Raw genomic sequence first — 20,362 nt, 5'->3', positions numbered from 1 at the left:
TCCCAATCGCTGATGGGCTGACCCATTTTCTGATCAAATTTGTCTTACTCTCAGCACCATTAAGTAGGGGGAAAAATCAGCATCAAGTGTTTCACCTCCTCTCAATTTTCCTCTCACATATCGCCCCGTATTTCTACATCATGCATTGGGAATGAGGCACTGGAGACACACCGGCTTGGTAATACTCTTGAGAATTTCCCTGGTGATGTGATTGCCTGGCTTTCTGTGTCCATTAAGAGCCTTCATTCCTACTTTCAAATGCAGGAAGAGTTTGCAAGCTACTGTATCGAAGGACGAAGGTTTCAGGACATCACTAACCTGTCTAGACACATAACCTACGGCTTCCTTTCCTGAAGCAGAGGAAAACAAAATGCTGGTAATAATTCAGAAAGTCACTATGTCATTCCCCACTGTATGTGGGCTTTTGCAGAAGAGATGGGAAATAAACTTAACCTCCAACTGGAAATTCCGCCTGCCTCTAGGAACACCGAGCAAGTCTACTCAAAGAGCAGAACTCAGCTTCAATGTAGTCCCCCTTTCACAGGAGACTCTGTTAGTCTCGACCATGTGCTCAGAGAATATTGGGTTTCTTGACCCAGGGGAATGCTGCTAGGTTTTGAGGTAACATGGTCTCGGGAGCCTGAATTTGAGAGATAAATTGCAAAGGTTTAAATCCTGCTTATCCAAGTCCAGTTGGGAGACCTGTGCTTCGGCTCACAGAGATGTGACCCAGGTAGAATGGGGATTATTTAAAATCACTAAATTTTGGCTTATTTGTTACACAGTATTTGCTAACCAATACAAGTACAAAGCCTTTTTCTCATTGAAAGCTTATGCAACTAAAACAGTATTTGGGACCATGTAAGTGTTCAATCAAAGCTTCTCTTTGATTGAACAATTTAGGTGCTAGTTTTGAAACAGTATCTCTGTTTCTCAATCTTCTAATAATAGAATCTCATAAAATTGCTTCAATAATTAAATAGAACACTGGAAGTACTCAATATACTGCTTTGATTATTGCAAGATACTTATATTTTCCTTAGAAAGTTAGGTCACAATTAACACCACAGTATAGACATAATTTTTTTAGCACTAGACTGTCTTCAACTTTTTTTTCTTATTTTAAACTTTTGTGTTAAATATTTTTATTTGCATATCATACTCAGACATATTATTTCTCTCTCTTTGGACTGTGAATGCTGTAAAAAAAAACAGGCATACATTTTGTTTATTGTTACTAAGGACGGCCAAGGTCACTCGTACTAAAGATGCTGACAATCGCTCATTTTCATGTTGTCTACAAAAAGAGAACTGACTAGCTACCTGTTGATTTGGCATATTCATCTCTGTTTTTCTACAGATAATTGATCCTAGTGATTGACCTACAATAATTTTTTTCAATAGCTTATTTGATGTCCAGCTGCATTATAACATATCTTTGTTTCTGTAATCATTCATGAATCTTGAGGTTTATTCTTGGAAAAATAAAATAATGGATTTTCTAAGCTCATTTGTGTGTGAAATGAATTGAAAACAAGCTAGCTCTGGTTATCAAAACTGCCAAGATGACCCAGAGCTCTTCCTCCAGAGTGGCGGGGCATGTCAACCTTTCACTCTCATTGTGAATGTGTGTGCATGTTTGCTTTCTTTGGGGGAAACATAATTCTAAGAATAAGCTCTGGTTTCTTTTTGTCCAGAGCAGCCCAATCTCTGCCCCTAGGTCTGCGGGTGGTCCCAGGGGAGGTAAGTGGAGAATGCAGGACCTGCTTTTTTTTTTAATGTGCATGTCGTAAAGCTGAGATTTAAGTAACTTAATCGTAATGATAGGCAGGTATTGCTCCTATGCAAATGCATGCAAATCGATGTAAATTTCCATTGGCCCCTAGGCCATGGCCTCAAAGCATTCATGCCAGGGGCAAGAGGAACTGTGAATACTGTGAATACTAATGGGAATGTGACTGTGTTATACAGCGAGAGCCTCTAATTCCTCCCGCTCCCTCTCTCTGCACACTAGGCCCAGGTCACATCCAGTCTCTAGGAAGCCATTGCATCCTGTTTTTAAACTGTGCAAACCGAAGACCAGAGAGTGCAAGTGACATGATCAAGATCACATAGCTGGAAATCCACGTGTCTGCTCCAGACAGACTTGACCTGCATTTCAATCCAGATCCATACAACCCAGAGAAGTGTTTTCATCACTATAGAAATTTGTGAATGAACTCATTCAATAAATATTTATTGACCATGTACCACACGCCAAGTAAACCACAATTAATGAGAAAATCAAACATGCAAGCACATTCGTCCTGGAAATGCTTGTCACAGTGTTATTTAAAATAATGAAAAAGGAAAGCAGTCTAAATGCACGATAATAGAGAACTGGTTGAACAAATCGTGAAAAATTCACAGCTTGGAATACCCTACAGCTGTTTTCCAAGTGGATGGGAATGCAACAGGGGCATTGGCACTTGCAGCCAGCCTGAACTCTGCGGGAGAGTTTATCCGGATGCAGCCGTGCTGGTTCCATTGTGACCTCCTTTCCCCAGTGCCATCGACAAGTTGAATATTTGTGATACAGAGCAAATAACCCAGAGAGCTGGAAATATTTATGATGACTCTTTCCCTGAAGTTTGCCAACCCCTGATGCAGGCAAGGGTTCCACCAATGACAGGCAAGAGAGGCCAGAACACACAGGGAAAACGTGCAACTGGATGTTTTGACTGAGATTCCTTTCCTGCCGGTAGAGATCCACTGGTCCTCTACCCTGACAAAAGGATGGCCTGTGAATCAGGTTGTGTCCTGGGCACCAGCCACTGCCCTGGAGGACCAGCCAGGTGACTTCAGGAAGCTCAAGGTCTAGACAGCTAGAAGAAAGTAATAGCAACTGAGAGTCAATGGGATCCATTCACACCAAATTCATAAAAAGGGAAAATGACAGAACCTGGAACATTATAGACAGCATCCTCTATTATAATAACCTAATGCAAATGAATCCCAGTCACAGACTCACAAAGAGAAAATAGACAGTCCAAATTAGGGAAGAATGTTTAATATGACTGTATCTGAAAAATAATAACCATGACAGGCGCTGGTGGCTCACGCCTGTAATCCTAGCTACTCAGGAGGCTGAGATCTGAGGATCGAGGTTCAAAGCCAGCCAGCCCAGGCAGGAAAGACCGTGAGACTCCTATCTTCAATAAATCACCAGAAAACCAGAAGTGGCGCTGTAGCTCAAGTGGTAGAGTGCTCGCCTTCAGCTGAAGAGCTGAGGGACAGTGCCCAGGCCCAGAGTTCAAGCCCCACGACCGACCCAAAAAAAAAAAAAAGAAAAGAAAAGAAAAATAATAACCAAAACTGCAAAATGAAAAAAGGACAATATGATGATTAGACCAAAATACAGTCTGCTCAAACAAGAGTGCTTGTGCATGTGTGTATATGTAGTGTATGTACATCTGTGCATGTATGAAGTACTCATACACAGCAATAAACAACCTTACACGTGAGATGAGAGAATATGCACGCTTTTCCAAATCATGGAGTAGGTAACACAGAAATAATAGAACATAGCCCAGGTTTTCTGAACCACAGTGCATTAACTTTTGATAGGCAGTAATAAAAGCATACTTAATTCCCTTTTTCCAATATACTTGCAAATAAAATACACTCATAAAGAAACCACAATTTAAAAGTATTTAAAATTGAAGAATATGTAGAATTAAATGGAAATTAATGTACAACCTTTAAACGCCTTAAACATTACTATCTGGAGAAAAATACATAGCTTTGCTGAATTTATTTTAAATAAGAAAACTTCAAATAAATGTAATTAAAATATGCAGCTAGCTTAGTGAAATTAGGAAGAGAATGAAGCAATGACCAATATTCAAGAAAGGTGTGGCTGTATTTACCAATAGTAACCAATAACCAAAAAATCGAATGGAAAAACATCTGTTTACTGTAGCCACAGTCCTATTAGATACAGTGATCATCCATCAAAAGATGGATTACAAAAATGCCATTGAATTACTTCAAGTAAGACCTAAATAAAACATAATCAAAACTTTAGCTTACAAGAAATTGACAAAGATGTCAATTTCCCCCAAAATAGTTGTTATTATAGATGCTGAGTCCAGGTATAATCTGCCTTCTTGGTTAATCCAGGAGTTAGTCTTGCTGTTACATAAAAGAGAATAAAAAGAGAGGCCATTAAGTTTGAGACAATTTTGGAGCAAAGTTAAGATTGGTGCTTTTCTTATCAGATACTAAGATGTTTAACAAACTTCTGGTAATCAAAACCAATATAGTTAGAAGGCAGGATAGAAAACAGATCATGAAAGGCCTATGATCACATAAAAATCTGAGATGGAAATGACACAACTTTTAACCAAGTTCAGAGGGAAAGCTATTGTAAATAAAAATTCATATATATACATACACACATGTGTATATATATATATACATATAGAGAAAAAATACAGTGTCAGAAATCTGTATCATAGTAAATTCAAATTCTAAGCAATATGTACTTGAAATAAAAATAAAAGCTCAAAAAGCTTTATGAGAACATATAAGAAAATATCTTTATGTTATAACCAGAGTGAAGAATTTCCTAGATATGAAATCACACCTAAGAAGAAAACTTACAGAACAAGGAAACAAGCTTAATAGCTCTTAAATCTACATGAAAAAACAAGATGATTTAAACTAGCCAAAGGGATTTTAAAAGCAGAGCTTGGATAATGCACTTCAACTTTCTGACTTTGGCAGGTACGATAGAAAAGCGCTAATAGATAAGTGCATTGTTGGTTTAAGACAGGTATATTGATAAATTAAGTAGAATGAAGAGTCCAAACACCATCCTGTATTGTTACTTATTTGTTAACCAAAGATGTTACTACGGTCTGCATGAGAAAGCAGTAGCCTTCCAAGGGTGAAAAGTAAGATTTTCATTGTGAAATATGAGATGAACATTGACATTTACTTCATTCTAGAGAAAAAACTTCACTTCACATGGATCATACACTCAAATATGTAAGCTGGGACTATTAAGTGTCTGGAAGAGACACTAGAGGAAAATCTCCAGGATAATAGATTCCGTCATACAAGGGCATATTCCATAAAAGAAAAAAAAAGTTCATAGGGAGGGCTTAACCAGAATGTGAAACATTTCATTTGAGAAAATAAAAAGCCATGGTGTAAACCAGAAGAAGATATTTGCAAATCATGCATCTGACAAGCAACTTGCATGGAAATTGTGTAAAGTATTTTTATTACTCAATAACAAGCAAACAGTGTTGGCAAAACATCTGAAAAGATAATTCATGAAGGAAAGTACATGAATGACCAACCAGCATATAAAAGCATGCATGATATCAGTAGCCAATAAAAGTACAAATAATTACAGAATTCAAAACATTGAAAAAGATGTAAAGAGTACATCTAAAACCATATGTACAGGGGTATGAAAATATATTAATGTATACAGATAGACATGCATAAGTATTGAATATTAAAATATATGTATATTTGTGTGTATACATAAAGGTATTTACATACACATCCATATATATATATGTATATATGGAGAGTCTCTGAGTACTCCAGTTGGTACATTTCATATATTTTAAAATCTGATGAAAATAATAGACACATCTTCAAAATGCATATTTTGAGGAGGAAAAAAGAGAGACACTGTCGAGGTAGAATGACAGATAAAATATTTAAAGTACTTTGCTGATATTTACTATTTTTAAGCCTGCTAGAATTTAAGCCTGTAAGGGCATATCACACGATATGTACATTGATATACAAATCTATAATCCCTTGCTGACACCTTTGGGGAAGGTGAATGTATAACACATATGTGTCTGCATATGTATACATATGTATATTTACACACTTCTGTGTGCGTACATACATATGTGTCTTTGTGTACCTATATACAAAAGTACATATACAGAGGCACTCCGTGTCCTACCTCTGACCTCATGGCCCCAGCAGGCTCTGCAGCAGCAACCCGTAACTAAGCACAGGCATGTGTTTGCTGCACACGATACAAATATTCACACAAAGCAGGACCTTTGCAGCTCAGGTGGAGTTCTGCTGCCAGAGGAGTTGACCACGGAATTTCCTGAAACTGTGGCTTGCAGAACTTTTCAGATTTTGTCACTGTTGATGGGGGACTGTGGATCAAAAGCAGTTTGGAATCGGTTTAATGGACTCAGTAAGAAATGGGTAGACCTAGCCAGGCACTGGTGGCTCATGTCCATAAGCTTAGCTACTTTAGGTGGCTAAGAACAGGGAGATTGTGGTTTCAGACCAGCTGGGACTGAAGACAATGAAGTTCTGCAAGACTCCTCCTCTCTACTTACAGCTGGGTATGGCCATGTGTACTGTTATTGCAGAGACAACAAAAAAGCTAACCATAGGCAGATCATAGCTTGGGGATACACTGGGGCTGGAAATGAGACTTTATCCCAAAATGACCAGCAAGAAACAAGGCTGGGTGCATGGCTGGCTCAGCAGTCTCAGCAGGCTAGCAATTACAAAGTCTTGAGTTCAAACTCTAGTACCATCAAGGAAGGAAGGAAGGAAGGAAGGAAGGAAGGAAGGAAGGAAGGAAGGAAGAAGGGAGGGAAGGAGGGAGGGAGGGAGGAAGAAAAAAGGGAGAGAGGGAGGGAAAGGGAAAGGGAAAGGAAAGGAAAAGGGAAAGAGAAAGGGAAAGGGAGGGAGGGGAAGGGAAAGCAAGTAAGCAAAGGTAAGACCTCAAAACTGAGCTCTCTGTAGTTCCCTATGCAATTGGCCCCAGGATGCTTGAGCTGAGTTTCTGAGACTTTGAGCCCTGACACCGTCTGACCTTCACAGCAGAAAGCCATCCTGTGACCCTCAGGCCCTGTGCTGTCTTCACTGGGCTCTGACTCCCCCCATGGCCTCACCCACCACTCCTCTCACTGCATGGTGACCTGGGCCCAGGCACCGCTTTCTCCTTTCACAATCCACTGTGACTTTCAGGTCTGTGAATCTGCCAACTTCCCTGTAACGTGCCTGGGCTGCTCTTGTGATCTTCTCACTGTCATCAACACATTCTGCTTGCTGTGGTGATAAAGAGGCCATCGGACATGCCCTCAGATTAAGAGTCACTTTCTCTGTGGGTCCAGCCTGGGACACATTGCACCTTTAGTCTGTGGGAGAGACTTCCTGTGTAGAACCATCAGATGTCCCTCAGGAAGCAGCAGTGGCCGCTCACTTCCTGTCTGTACCACATAAAAATCAGTCGTCCCTAAATCTGGGAAGTCTATAAAGATTCATAAAGAACTTTTCCGATGGCCATCAAATGGGCATTAACATATATGCCCACTACCACTTCCCATCTCTTGCATTCCCAGAGGGGAGCATATGTTATCTCTTTGGAATATACACTTCTCCTTATATCAAGGAGTCGGCACATGTAGACTATGTTTATGGACCACTGACAGACCCCTCCATTAACATGCTCAAAGACTCTTGTCCTGCTAGTTAACAATCTGTTGATGCATTAGAAAGTATGTAGCTAATGACAAAAAGTTACAGAGCATTCAACACTTTCTCCCATAAGGTGAAAAGGAGAAACAGCATTTACACCAATGATCCAAGTTTTTAAATAGCTCTGACTTCATTCTTGTAAGTCTCCTTGTAGTCACTTGAAGTACCTTTAAGTAACAGGAAGTCATCAGAGATGTAAGAAAGAGATGTGTAGTTTGTGTGTGTGTGTGTGTGTGTGTGTGTGTGTGTGTATGTATGACTGCTTCTTGCAATGCTATTTGTGTGCATGCATGCACACAGAGGAAGCTTCTAAATTGCCTATTTTGCAGAAATGGGGAAGTATATACTGAGACATTTTATCATGGAAAATTATGAAGCCATTAGACCTGACCCTTTAAAGAAATACTTGCTCACAAAGGAAAACATATTAGGAATGAAATAAAGAGAGAAAACAGTCCACTGGGTGTCTGGGCCCCCAGTTTGGTGTTATTAGGAGGCCTGTGAGAGAGGGAGCCCATGGGAAGTTTTAGGTCCCTGGGCGGGGGTGGGGGCATCCTTTAAGAGGAGGTGTCCTGCCAGTCTCCTCTCTTCTGTCTTCCCATTTCCAGACATCAGAGAGCACTGCCATGAGCCCCCACCCTGCCACCACAGGCCCAAAGTGAAGGACCAAGGGGTCACTGAACTGAAATCTCCAAAACTACAAACCAAAATAAACTTTTCTTGCTTGGTAGTTGATTTATCGTGTTTTGGTTAGGTGATAGAAAGCTGACCAACAGAGTAAGATATCTTAAGTATTCATATGAGATTATGTCAAAGATACAATGTACATATAAGCACACACTCTCTCATATATATATATATATATATATACACACACAATATATGCATATGCATGTGTATGCATATACAATGCATTAATATGTAACAAATAGATATAAAATAAATGCATATACAGGATTGATGACAGCTCTACCCTCAGAACTACAGTACTCATCCACATCCATTTTCATGATAACCATTTTTCAAAAATTAGTGCAAAGCACCTTCTAGAAATAGAATAAATAGGCTTACCTTCATTTTTATCAGACACTATCAGGGTCATAGTTACCCACTTTTGCTGCTCTTGGCACTGGGACCTGCACCCCAGTTCCTAACTTCTTCCCCCGTGTCCTGCCATCCTCAGCCCATCCATTATTATAGTCTCACTGTTTTACAAATAAATCATATCTGGGCTGGGAAGGTGGCTCAGTGGTAGAGCGCTTGCTTTGCATGCATGAGGCCCTCCCTGGGTTCTATTCCTCAGCACCACATAAGCAGAAAAAAGCCCCAAGTGGTGCTATGGATCAAATGGTAGAACACTAGCCTTGAGCTGAAGAGCTAAGGGACAATGCCCAGGCCCAACTTCAGGCTCCACAACTGACAAAAAAAAAGTTTGAAGGAATTCAGGTAATTTTTCATACATTGCTCCCTCTGTGTATGGTTGGGCAGGCAATATTACCTAAAATATTTTATTCAAGTCATGCAAGCATTAAGTAATTCTTAATTATATATGGCTCTTTGGTATTCATTATAATAGGTCCACTCTTAGGATAAAATTCTTAACTAGTTCAAGGAGAAATCTAGCCACAACACTAAGTTCCCAAGCAAAGGCAGCCTGCCTGGATGTGGATGTTGGCTCTATGTATTAGTGGCAGTTTAAATTTTGGCAAAATTACTTTTTGCCTTGGTTTTTCATTGCAAAACAGAGCTGATAAGAAAACATCAACATCAACATCAACATCAATGTGACAGCATTCATTCACTTATTCATAATTTAGGACAAAATTGTCCTGGACACTGGTACTGGTGGAGGTAAACCTATGATTTTAACTGACCGAGTCTCTGTCTACATGAACCTTTAGCTTTATGTGGAGAAAGACAGTAAATCAATGAGCAATGAGATGAGAGAAAAGGTCACAATGCCAAAAAAGAGTTTACACTATGGCAATAGAGAATGGAGAGAATGGTTGCCAGTGGCTCAAAGCTGTAATCTTAGCTGAGATCTAAGAATAATTGTTCAAAGCCAGCTCAGACAGGAAGTCTATGAGACTTTTATCTCCAATTAACCACCCAAAACCCAGAAGTGGGGCTGTGACTAAATTGGTAGAGGTCTAGCCTTGAGAAAAAAAAAAGCTGAGACAGTGCCAAGGTCCTGAATTCCAGCCCCTGTACTAGCACATAAAAGAAGGAAGAAGGAAGGAAGGAAGGAAGGGAGGGAGGAAGGAAGGAAGGAAGGAAGGAAGGAAGGAAGGAAGGAAGGAAGGAAGGAAGGAAGGAAGGAAGGAGGTGGAGGAGGAGGAAGAAGAAGAAGAGGATTGTGAGTGTACACATTTTAGATAACATGATGAATGCAAATCTCTAACCATGAGGTGAAAGAATGTTCTAGAAAGCACCTCACTGGGAGGTTACATACAAAGTGTTTTCATAGAGGTTCTAATGAGATAAAAAGTACAGCTCTCAGTATACTGCCTGAATGTATTACCTGTTCAACAAGTATAATGATGTAGTGATAAAACAACCAGGATCAAGTTTTCTTTAAAAATCACAGGAGAAGCATAACCTTCATGGCCTGCCACATGCCTGTCTCCGAGGTCTCCTCTGATTCTCACTGTCCTTCCCTTCCTTTTCTCCATCCCCACTCATCCCCACATATCTTGCACTTTTTGCCCACCTTCTTTTTACTCACCTCAGGAATACTGAACTGGACTGCAGGCAACTTTTTCTTGAAGACATGCTTCTATACATGTAGTTAGCTCTATCGATATTTTTAATCGTGAGCAACCACATGAACTCCAAACCCTGGAGATTACTACAGCTAACCAAATACTCTCACAAATCACCTGACCACCACTCCTACTCCATCCTTAGATCTTTTTAACTCCCTTTTAAATGGAATTGTAATATGTGCATGAGTCCCTAAGAAGCACATTTAATTTTACCGATTTCAAATGCTATAAGAACTTCCTGTTACTACATGTATTCAGGAACTTTTCTATACATAAGAGTCACAGAGTTAATTGACTTTGATGGATAGCTAGTCCTCTTGTTTGTGAAAATACCTTCATTTATCATCCACTTCCTCACTATGTTCCTAGATTTTTGTAATTCTTATTGGTATAGCTATGATGCACCTGTATATTTCTGCCATTGAATATCTACAAGAAATTCTCCTTTCCTTCAAAGAGAAAGTTAAAGGGTATTGGTTTGTCAGAGTTGTGGCATTAGGAGTTAATGAATGAATGGTTTTCAAGATATTTGCACCAATTTCCTCTCTCACCAGTGTTATAGAGATGATCCAGTTGCTTTGATTTTATCCACCAATTCAAATTCTGATACTTACATCATTTGCAAAACATGAAAGTACCAAAAAACAAGCATGTTAAGTGAAGTCATTCAGGCCCAGAATGCATGTTTTCACTCATATATGAAGCCAGAATTCATTTATAAAGATGTAACAAATGCTTTTGGTGGTATGCAAGTCTGCACAGATATATTCACTGAAATATGGTAAGATTCAGGAAAGAACGCAAACAGTGTAATCCTTAGAAAGTCCAACAAAACAAACCCCAGAAAAGGTGTACTCAAAAAGAATAGGTAAGGGGGAGGGAGGCAGATAAATGAAGAGATGAATGGGGGAAGAATGCAATCATAAAATTCAATTCATATCCTACAAAATTAAGAAAATTGGGGGAAGAGGTGGGATTGGGAAGGATGGGGGAGAATGATGAAAGAGCTAATATTCACCAAGATGCATTGGATTTATAAGTTCTTTTTTGAATGGCAACTCCTCTGTATTACTACTTGAAGATAATACACACACACACACACACACACACACACACACACACACACACACACACACACACACATATATATATATATATATATATATATAATTTTCAATAAAACAAAAAAGAATTTGAAAATACTGCCCATTGAAAGTACATAGAAGAACATGGCATTGGGGTTCTAGTTAAAATTTCCCAATTACCAGGTATGTTGATCATCATTATGTTGGCTTTCTCTCCAGCACTGTGACAAAATACATGGGTTAATCAGTTTACAAAAGAAAAGACTTCATTTTAGAAATTTTAGGCCATGCTTACTTGACCTGTTATCCTGGGCCTGTGACTAGGCAGAATATTGTGGCAGGAGTGTGTTATGGAGCAAAGATGCTCACCTCAGAGGTCAGGAAGCAGAGAGGAAGGGACGGGGTTCTCTTATCCCCTTCCAAGGTACATGCCACAACCTAACTTCCTGCCACCATCACTTCACTTCCTGTTGCCATGACCTCATTTCCTGCCACTATGACCTAACTTCCCATGCCATGACCTAACTTCCTGCTGTCAGGCCCAGGCATCTTACTGTTCCATCATTTCCCAATGAAAGGAGGTGGGCAGCCTGGGAGCAAGCCCTCAACACCCAGGTCTTAGGGAACACTCCGGACCTAAAATTCCACATTATTTTCATATGTTCATTGACCTCATGGTTTATATATGTTTTATCCATTTTTTAAATGTTTGGTGTTTATATTAAGCTTTGTTAGATATTTATTACAAAGATATCCTCTCAATTTATAAACTTATCTATTACTTTCTCTAAGCTGCGTTTTGATTCATTTTAATAGACGTACACTTCTGCTATATATTGTTGTATCTAGATTAAATATCAACCCAGTTCTTGAGATAAAAACCGCATTGCCATCTATTTGCAACAAACATGTTAGTGTGTTACCTTATCCATCTAGAGTTCACTTTGTACATTTCATGAGGTAGGGGTTCACTTTTCCCTGCTTACTTGTGGACGTCCTTTTTTGTTATTTCTTTTAACAGAGTCCTGCATCCATTCTCTCTCTGCAGCCTCACATGTTGCTCTCATGCTCATCCAGGTTTGCATAGGTTCCTTCTCACTGCCAGTGGTCCGAGTGCTCCACACTCCTATAATGTGGTTTTATGGCAAATGCTATTATAGTAAGCCTGCTTCATTGGTGGAATTATGACATGCAGTTTTGACCAAACATTGTAAAATATAAACATTGACTTAGAAACCGAAAGAAATTTCCAACACAAAGTTTCTGGATTCCTGTGCATGCATTATGCAGCTCAGTTGAATGGGAGGAGCTCTCCATTGGTTCTGTTTTATCCTCAGTCATGTGATCTGATAGCCATTGTGGTGCCCAGGGGTTCCCTGTCCCATGTATGCCTCCCAGAGAGCAAATGATGCCCAACCAGCAAGGTCAACATTATGATAATCTCCCTAAGATGAAAATGTGCATGAAGGTGTTTAATTTGAGTGGTAAAGTGAAAGCTTTAGATTCGTTGGAGGGTGGCATGTCTTGAGCAGAACTTGAGCATAATTATGGGGAACCTCCATCAGGCATCCACGGTCTCAAGATAAAGACCATGAAATCAGATCTAGGTTTTGGTGAGTAGCACTGATGTGAACAGCCATGATTTTTGTGGCACTAATGTGACCTCCTCTACGCATTTTCAAGTTTTGGGTCTTCAGACCTACTCTGGGTATACTAGACAAATCTGAGTGATTTTAGAGGACTGAGCTCTCTGCACCTTGTGTACTGATTGTTTTTTCTTAGTGGTGCTCTCCCTGGAGCCCTATCCTCATGGACAGCAAGGGCCTTCTGTATCTAATATCACCCGTTCCTACTTATCCTCTTCAAAGCTGTCCCGGTAAGATTCTACCTTCATCCTTTACTTTGCATTTAAGGGATCATTTTCAAATTTCACTAGGGAATCTATACTGAATTGATTGATCAACAAATTTCTCTCTGGATAATATCATGATTTCATATTTCTTTACCTGACCTATTTCTCTCTTTAAGTGTTCTTTGCTCGTATCAGAATTTCTTGATGCCATCTCTTATCGTTTTCTCCTCTGACTCTTACCACTCCCCCAAACTCTGCTTGAGGAAAGGATCCCACAGCCACATTTATTCAGAATCTCAGCCACAATCAACCCAGAAGTCCTCCTGCCTCCCACTCTGCTTTTCTCCCTTGAGCTATAGTGGTTATCAATGTCAGCATTCTTGGTAGCACTTCACACCCAGTTGATCTGCTTTGAATGCCCTCCATTCTCCTCTCCTCCTGTCCAATGTGTCATCCTTTACCTCATACATCTCCTGCTGAATGAGAACTTCTCTGACCTCCCAGCCCCAGGCTTTCCCATAACACCATGTGTTCTCAGCTCACACAAAGCCTTTCAAAACTCAATTGAACTAATCTGACCATTCATTTGTCTCTTCCATTAAACTATAAGCACAGAAACAGATTTTTCCACTGGTTTTGAAATACCTAATAAAATATACAAAGTGTTCCTTAAATGTTTGTTCAATTAAGCTACCAATTATCGTAATAATCTAGAGGTCACAGAGCCGCAATTTAAGCTAAATCAACATCATTACAAGAGGAAGTACTCAAAAGGAGTCGTCAGAGGACCTGAGTTCCAGGGATTCTTTTTTCCTGAGGCAGAGAAGTAGAATGATAGTCCCTTCTCCCTCTGGGTTGAAGTCTTTTAGCGGTGTATTGGGTGCAGTCTTGTAGCTTCATACCACTTATAAGGTTGTTGTTTTTTTTTAATTTCAAAAAAGGAAAGGTATTTGGAGAGAAGTTTCCTGCAAATGTAAGGATGGTCACTCCACAGGACTGGACTCTCTCCAGAGTCCCACCACTTCCTCTCCCTTCTCAGAGAATCTCTTAATTGTATGTCAAAGCACTGACATTCTGCTAGGTCACAAGAAAAAATTGTCTGCTCATAGGTCAATGAGTGTTAAGAAAACCTTAGGTAGCTAGGTAGGTAGATGACAGACAGACAGACAGACAGACAGACAGACAGACAGACAGACAGACAGACAGATAGATAGATAGATAGATAGATAGATAGATAGATAGATAGATAGATAGATAGATAGATAGATAGATAGATAACCTTCTTTGACCAGTAGTTTTTGCTAAAGAATCTTTAAATATAGGACAGAAAAAAATGACTTTTTATTTTAAGAATGTAACAACTATTTAAACAGTTAAAAATTCATTGCAGGCTGTTTTAAACAACCATCAAACCAGGACTGAGCTCTATGTATCCCAAGTACTGGCTTGTTAAAGAGCAAATTATATGATGTCTCTAATCCCATGATTGGGGACACTAAGCACCAGGTTTCCTTTCTACAAAACCTCAGTGACTTTGTCAATGAAGGAAGTTGGGGTACCAACCACAGTGTGGAAGAAGACTTCTAGCTGAGTCCATGGGTTCGAGACTCAGTCCTGGAAAACCCACAGGCCTGATGCAATGGCTCAACTTAGATCCAGTGCAGGGGGGAAGACCAGAAGACAGGCAAAATAATAATTTAACACAATTTAATAAGAATGAAGTAATTGTGAACCATTTCTATCCTGTAGTGAGAATGTATCTGTGCTCTTTCAATAATTACAGAATATTTGAAATATTCATAGAAGTAAGCATAATGAGTTACATCTGCTCATACACACGCCCAAATATGACAAATGAACCAGCACACTGGTATATGCACTTGTGATTCTTTAAATGTCAAAGGGGATGTTAGTTCCCCTGATTTGCTCCCTGGTCCCCTTCCTTTTACCAGGAAGTCATTAGTGTTTCCAAGTTCTTCACATCTATATTTTTAACACTTGCTCTGTATATTTTTCCATTTATAAATAATAAAAGTGGTTTCTTTTCTATGTGTTTCAAATGTACATGAAGGGCGCTGCATTGGATCTCATTCTTCCATGTGATTTTGATTCCCTCCAGCATGCACACACCAAGCCCATTCATCCATGTGAGTGGCACCTCTGTAATTGCCAGGAGAAATGGACTTTCCTTAAGTTAAGTAGAAAAGGCTTCCATTAGAAGGATGCTGGAGAACTGACAGGAGACACAGACAAAAGTAGTAGAAGAAGTAGGCTCAGGCGGGGGCCCTGGAGGGAAGGTCAGAAGCCAAGCAGCTGAAAACTGAAAATGCAGTTGGGGTCTAACGTGTTTCCTTGGGTGGTGCCTATGGCCAGCACAGCCAGAGCCAGCTCCATGGAGCACCCCCACCCTGCCCCAACACCCCACATCACTTTGTCACACCAGCTGACATGGCTGCCTCCATCTGCACCCTGGCTTTCCATCAAGTCTCTTCCCAATGTCACAGCATGGAGCTACAGGACACATTTGCCATTGTGGGACTTGGACTCTGGAGGGGAAAACTGATACAGAAGCCCACAGCCTGCTAAGGATTGGAGCTGGGGCAGAGTTCAGGTGGAACAGGCCAGTGCAGGAGCAGATCACCCCCTCCCTAACCCAGAGCAGTCAGGAAGATGGAAGATGGGATCGCTGCATGTCTGCCTCCTGCCTGGGAATTGAGTAGTGTTCGCTCTCAAAAGATAACATTGGTGCTCAGTATCGCCATTGCTTTTCTCCTCTGTCCCTGCAGCAGGGTTCCAATGGTGGTCATGTGTTTGACTCTGCCTCTTCTTGGACTGTCTGTGGACTTCCTATCCTGTGAGGTGTAGTGTCTGTGATGCTCCCTTCTAAATCTTTGCCTCCTGCCGCCTGTTCTGTTGGTTATTACAGTATAGGGAAAAGTATGTATCTCCATCCTGATGTACGGGCCCTGGCGAGGTCTCCCAGGCCTCCACTGGTCTGTCCACTGTACTGATGATAAAAAACATATTTTATGAAATAGAATTTACATGAAATAAAACCCACTAGTTTGAAGTGTATTATTTGACGAGTAAAAGTTACACAGCTACAGATATAGCATGGTGTATTCCAACACCACCAATCACTTGGAAAGCTCCCCGATGCTCATCTGTTGTTAATTCCCTCCCCCATCCTCAGCCCTGGACAATCGCAGACCTTCCTCCTGTCCATACCATTCTTTGAAAGTTTTCATATAAGAAAATCACATAGGATAGAGTCCTTGGAGATCGTTATTGATCCTAATGGCTTTGAAAGCCGTCAATGTCATTGCTTATATCAGTACCACGCTTTGTTACATTGCTGAGTAGTATTCCATTGTTTGGATATAGCGAAATGTATTTCACCCAATCACTGGTTGACCGATATTTGACTTTTTTCCAGTATCTTTCCAATTATGAGTGATGCCACTTGGTGTGATTTGTGTACAAATCATGGGAGAGATAAAACTACCACCACACCTCCCTCCATCCTTTTGGGGGCCCTAGATTGCTCTAAAGTTAAGTAGACATAAAATGGATTAAAGGAGAAAAGGATGTAAGTTTTACACCAAAGAAGAATCATCATAAAGAATGAAGGCCCAAATGAGCAGTGGGAGTCCTTCTACACGGAATTGGAGGAGGAATATAGGACATAAATTATGAAAACGGGCCCATAACGCAAACCAGTTTTTGTTTGGTGATGTGTGTATTTAGTTTTGTTTTTTCCCTCCTAGGATTTGGTCTTAGGGTGTTACATTTGTGAGATTATGATATGCCATCATAGTCATGCCTTCAGTTCTTCTTCCTTTAAGTTGTTTTTCAAGTAGGTTCTTGTGCTTTAGTCTCATAACTGGCCTCTAATCATGATCCTCCCAAATTCTGCCTCCCTGGAAGCTAGAATTACAAGCACCTGTCATTATGTCCAGATGTTTTCATGTAAATTCTGCATAGCATTATCTTGGGCTCAACTTCTTCAGGATAAGTATGTTGTATGTTTTACAAGGGAAATTCATCTTTAGCTTCTAGAGAGCGCACCAGGGAATAAGGATACTGGGTCTAGGTCACATCTTGTCCTTCCTGCTGTCCTGGCATCTTGTTGGGTGCGGGAGGCTTTGTCCCTCAGTTCTGAAAAACATAGATAAAATAAACATCCTTTGAATTGCCAGATGTGTCATGAAGTTTTGCCCCAGAGAATGCTTGGTCTTGATTGTTGACCTTTATGGTTTGCTTTGCTTATATATCACACTTTCCTGGGGCTTGGGTCCCCATCCAAACACATGTTTTTCGCCATTAGAAACTTCGTGCTAATTTCTTTCTGGGCTGCAGGTCTTTGGTACAGGAGTCTATCTGCAGTTGCTGATTTTCTAATAAAGGCTCCCAATTCACCCTCTCAAAATGTGGCTTCTCTGTAGCTCACGAACGAATTCCCGTGTAACAGAATCAAAGAGTTCTTTCCATACCGGCACTTTTTCAATGAGCTGATATGATCAATAAACTACACAGGAAACACTAAACTTCCTTGGGGTCTCCGTGTGGCATGGTTTCACTTGCTTTGGGAAACTTGAGCAGGACTGGTGGCAGTGTAATAGTATCTATGTAACTCACTGGAAAGCATTTCATGCACTATTCTCTGTTCCTCGCAACCATGAGAGAGTTGCTATCTTCCTGCATCTTCCATCTTGCTATCTTAACTAGTTTTAAAGGAAAGCATGCATGCCCTGGTACAACATCAGAGTTCCAACTTCCTTTTTCTAAAGACAAATGATTTTAAAGGTGTTCAGTTAACACTGCTGTACCTTCTAGCTACACTTTTCAAAACCAGTTTATTTTTCTTCTTCTCATTAAGTTGTGAGCATTCTATGTCCTAAATACACGCTGCTTTTCAGCTCTTTTGCAAATAATTCCCCCATTTCATTTCCCTGATGTATTAGGAAGCAAAAGTCCTTCATTTTATGAAGTTCCATTGATGACTTTTTTCTTTCTCTGTTTATTTTTTTTTGGGGGGGGGGGTGGTACGTGGTTAGAAATTTTTGCCTGCCTCAAGGTTGTCAGTATTTTTTCCTGTGCCTGTAGGTAGAAGGTTTACAGTTTCGCTGCTCTTACCTTTCTGTGAGTGACTCACTCCAAACTCATTGTTTGCATCCTGTGAGGCAGGGTTGAGCCCTATTGTCTTTCATCTGGACATCCAATTGTTCAAGGACGTCTTGTTGAACGGGCAGCTGTTTTCCTTTCCAATAGTGTTGGCTGCTTTGTCGAGATTCAATTGACTGTATAGGTGAAGATCTGTTTTTCCATTTCCTATTCTTTTCTTTTGATCTATTGTGTCTGTCTTCATACCAGTATCACAATGTCCAGATGACTGCTCTTCGTCGTAAATTTTAACTCAGGTAGAATAGTTCTGCCAAAGTTGTTTTTAAAGTACTTGGTGTTTTTGTGGAAATTTTAGCATCAGCATGCCAGTAAAAAAAAAAATTCTGCTACAATTTCAAGAGGGATTTTTTGTTTTCTTTTCAATCAGCAGTCCAATTTAAGAACATTAGATTGAATGGCACTCTTCTGATTGATCCATAACAGATTTTCCCTCCCTTTGTTTCATCAGTTCAGCCATGTTCTGTAGGTTTTCATGTGTATGGATCACTTAAATTTATCTCTATGTATTTTCTTTATCTTTTTTTTTTACTTTTTGTGGTGGTATTAGGTCTTGAATTCTGGATCTTGAGCTCTCGAACAGCTTTTCTACTGAAGGATGGAGCTCTGCTACTGAAGCCATACCTTAGCTTGGCTTTCTGCTGGTTGTTTCAAGATAAGTGTCTCCTTAGATTTGTCTTCCCTAGGATGCCTTCTAACTGTCTTCTCAGATCTCAGCCTCCTGAATAGCTGTAACTAAAGCCACAAGGCAACAACTCCTGGCTAGCTTATGTTGTCTATTCTTGATGCTCTGACAAATAATATTGTTTGCCTGAGTTTCTACTTTTAGCTCTCCATCCTTAGGGTGAAAAAAATAGATTTTATTTCACATAATGGCTTTGATCCTTGTTAAATTCGCTTCTTAGTTAATTGTAGGATTTAAAATATTTTTCATAGCATTTTTCAGTGCAAAAAACATAACACACACACACATATGTGCAAATAAAGACAGCCTTACTTTTCCTTTCAATTTGGGTGTGACTGTTTTTTTTTACCTGTTTGCACACACTACCACCTTCAGTGACATTAATGGCAAACATGGGCATTTAGGCCTTCTTACAGTCTCTGGTCTTTAGACATTGAGAATGAATAAACTCTTCTAAAACCCCTTTTGTAGGGTGAGAAAAACTTCCCCCATTGCCAGTTTTCACAGAGGCTTTAGTTTGCAAAGTAAGCATCCAACTTAGCAAGTATTTGAGTGTATTGAAATTATTATGTTTTTTTTTCCTTTTAAGCCTGTTTTTTAGTTTCAGAATATGAACTCAAACCTATGTTACTGGACTAACTCCTTTTGGCTAAGATACATTATGACTTTTTGTGTGCATTTAAGTACATTTTTGATGTCATAATGAAATAGCTAAGACAGCATTCCTTATAAAGAAAAGAACTTTATTTTGACATAAAATCCAGGAAATGCAAGAGATAAGGGCCTCCCCTATGATGTCTTCCTGTTAGCAGGGTCTGAAGGCACCACTGAGCATCACAAACATCTGTGTGTGTGTGGTCACTCTCTCCTGCTCATTACTAAAGCCTCTAGGATTCAATTTACAGCTTCACTCAAATGACTTTCTAGGTCTAATCACTACCAAATAGAAACACTATAGTCAGATTAAGTTTCCAGGCTCTTCATGGTCCACTTTGGGGCTTAATTTTCCAACTCATGAGGTTTTGAAAGACAGACAAATCCAACACCTAGCCTTGTGTGTTTGGCTGGATTTAATTGGCAAATTTATTTTTTAATGGATTTTCCCATCTTTATTCAGGAGGCTTATTGCTGTCAAGTGCTTTTTTTAAGGTATCATAAGAATTGGGAAGTAGTCTTCCTCTATGTGAAAAAGTTCCACTAGAGTTGGCAGATGTTAAATTTAAATATTTGCTTATATCTATCAGTGAAAGATTTGGACTAAGAGTTAATAGGC

The sequence above is a fragment of the Dipodomys merriami genome, unplaced genomic scaffold (assembly GCF_024711535.1).
Source record: "Dipodomys merriami isolate MVZ:Mamm:240054 unplaced genomic scaffold, mDipMer1.0.p SCAF_50, whole genome shotgun sequence".
Classification (NCBI taxonomy): domain Eukaryota; kingdom Metazoa; phylum Chordata; class Mammalia; order Rodentia; family Heteromyidae; genus Dipodomys; species Dipodomys merriami.
Note: the sequence above shows the minus strand (reverse complement) of the source record.